We start from the raw sequence: 2,390 nt of genomic DNA, 5'->3' as shown, positions 1-2,390 counted from the left end.
TAAGAGCTCGAGGTACAGGATTCACCCGCTATCGCCTGCTCTGCACGCTCAGTTCTCACCCCAGGAGCTACTTTTGCCYCAGTAAAGAAAAAAGGAAACTGCTGCTGGAAAATAACCCAGGCAGGGCTGCCGTAGGCTGCTCGTTTCACCTCGGGGCTGCCGGCCGGTGCCGGTACAGGTCGCTGGGAGAGGACACCTGGTTTGCCCGGCGATGCGGGACCCGGGTGATTCCCCCAGCAGTGACGGGCTTAGTGGGAGCTGTCGCCCCTAAATGCAGGACCAGCTTGCTCTCACTCGGGCTTCCCAGACCTTGAAGCCCTGTGTAGGAAGGGACTTTTGGGGRTGACTCTAACAACAACAACAACAACAAACAGCGAATGAACCTGAAAACAGTTTCGATTTAAAGTATATATACATACATAYTTCTCAACTGGTTTTCTGGTTTTCTACAGAGTGCAGACACATCGGTCGCTTTTTCGCTCTTCCCTTTTGGATGTATTTGTGGCAAAGACAGGCCAAATTTGGGGTCACTCGGAGGAAAAACGGTGGTTCAAGTTTCAAGTGAATCGTGTCCTTTTTTTGTCCCTGCTCTGCCGCTCCTTGCTCCCGCAGGCGGGGATGCTGCCCTCGCCCCCGGGCGCCGGAGCCTTCTCGTCCCTCCACCGAAACCTGGCCGGACAGAGAGCCCAGAAACCCCCAGCCCGGAGCGGTCTCCCTTCCCGGGAGGGGTGGGCACAACCGCCCCGGCAGCCTGGGGACGCGGAGCCCGAGCGCCGTGTTCAGCGGCGGGCGAAGAGAGCGCGACTGCAGCCTCCGCGTCTGCTTTCATGTTTACGAAACTCCGCTCCCACGGAGCACACAGGGGCTGGGGGAGTCCCCCGCCAAATTTGATGAAAGGATCTCAGACCAAACCCAACCCAATCAAACGAAAACCGTCAAGAAAAGCGATTCCTCAGCTAGTTTCCCTCCGCCAGATTGCCAGGTATTTGCAAGGACCCTTTCACTCGGTAACGATTCCCGAATTAACCTCTCGCTTCCATTGACACAAATTGGCCATTAGAGAGAGGGTTTTATTGCTATCCTTTCCGCGGGGTTGCGGATTAGCCCTGATTGGGAACTAATCGACTTTTCGTTAAAGTTTAATGCAAGGAGGGACTGGCAGAGGGCTCCGGCCGAGAGAGACCGTGGGCAGCCCCCTCTCGGCACGGCCAGGAGGGACTGCCTCTGTGAGCCCCAGCGGCGCTGTGCTTATGGAAAAAAAAATCATCTTCTGCCCGATCCTGCCATTTTTTCCTCTCTTTTTTCTGTAGCTTTTATTTTAGTGGCAAATTTGCCGCATATGATGAGGCCGAGTATAATGTTCACAGTCGCTTATCCTAAGCACTTAGAAATACCTGAATATCGTTGCTCTCAGGCTGGTTGTTGGTTCACTAATTTAATTGCGGTGGAAGCTACTGATTAGAAACTTTGTATTTCAGGCGCGCACGCACCGCATACGCGCACGCCGATACTCTCTGCAAGTCCGCGGTCTGGGGCCGGGGCTGCCCGGGGCCAGGGTCGTCCCGGGCTGGGGCTGCCCGCAGCCGGGTACTCACGCTGCCGGGACCCGGGCAGCGTCCCCGGCTCCCCTGGCTGAGCTTTCTCTGAGGATTCCCCACTGGCAGTGCGGGAATGGTTTTTAGAGAGACTTGAGCGCGTTGAGTTGGTTTGCTTTTTATTAAGTCGCAGGGAGAGAGCGAGAGAGGGCTGTAGTGGTGGTGGGGAACTGGTGGGGGGGAGAAAAAGAGGGAAAAAAAAGAGGAAAGAATTAAGCAGGTAATAAAGAGAATAAGAAAGGAAAATCCACTGAAAGCTTTCTTGGATCAGAAACCTGAACAAACCCAGCGCTGCCGCACTGCTCTGGGGGGAGATTTGCAAACGGTTTGAAACCTAGTAAATGAATCCATCTTTGGCTGTTTTAAAGCCGACCTCGCTAAAAATCCTTCTGCATCTGCGGGGGGAGCGGAGGTGGGGGGAAGCCCGGTGTTGTTAGCGAAGTGCAGCAGGGCAGCTCCGCGCTGCGCGCAGCTCGGGCCCCCGCGGGCGCTGTTCTTGCCCCCGCAGCCCCGGCCGCGCGGTGCAAAGCCCGTGCGAGCGGCGGCGCCCCTCGCACCGCACCTCCCCGCCTCCCTCCGCTCCCCTTCGCCGGCGCCTGCTGCCCCACGCACCCACGGACACTCGCAATAAGTGACAGCGGCGAGTGTCCCCTGCAGCGGGGCGGCGGCGAGGGGAGCCGGGCCGACGCCGCGGCAAACCCGCCCGCCCGCAGCCCCGGCAGCAGCCCCGGCCCCGGCGGCCCGGCCCGGCCCGCTGCCCGCGCAGGCGGCGCAGAAGGGGTTAAGGGCCTTCTT

At 58.4% G+C, this 2,390-nt stretch overlaps 1 protein-coding gene across 1 annotated transcript in view; it reads left to right on the top strand.

The window, feature by feature from the left end:
• Window positions 1-2,390, top strand: part of ALX4 (ALX homeobox 4) — a 69,430-nt gene that overhangs the window by 18,489 nt on the left and 48,551 nt on the right. The gene's annotated exons all lie outside the window — the stretch shown is intronic.

This window comes from Rhea americana, unplaced genomic scaffold (assembly GCF_003343005.1).
Source record: "Rhea americana isolate MKP2758 unplaced genomic scaffold, rheAme1 scaffold_72, whole genome shotgun sequence".
Taxonomy (NCBI): Eukaryota; Metazoa; Chordata; class Aves; order Rheiformes; family Rheidae; genus Rhea; species Rhea americana.
The sequence above is the reverse complement of the archived record's forward strand: the minus strand, read 5'-3'. Positions and strand labels throughout refer to the sequence as shown.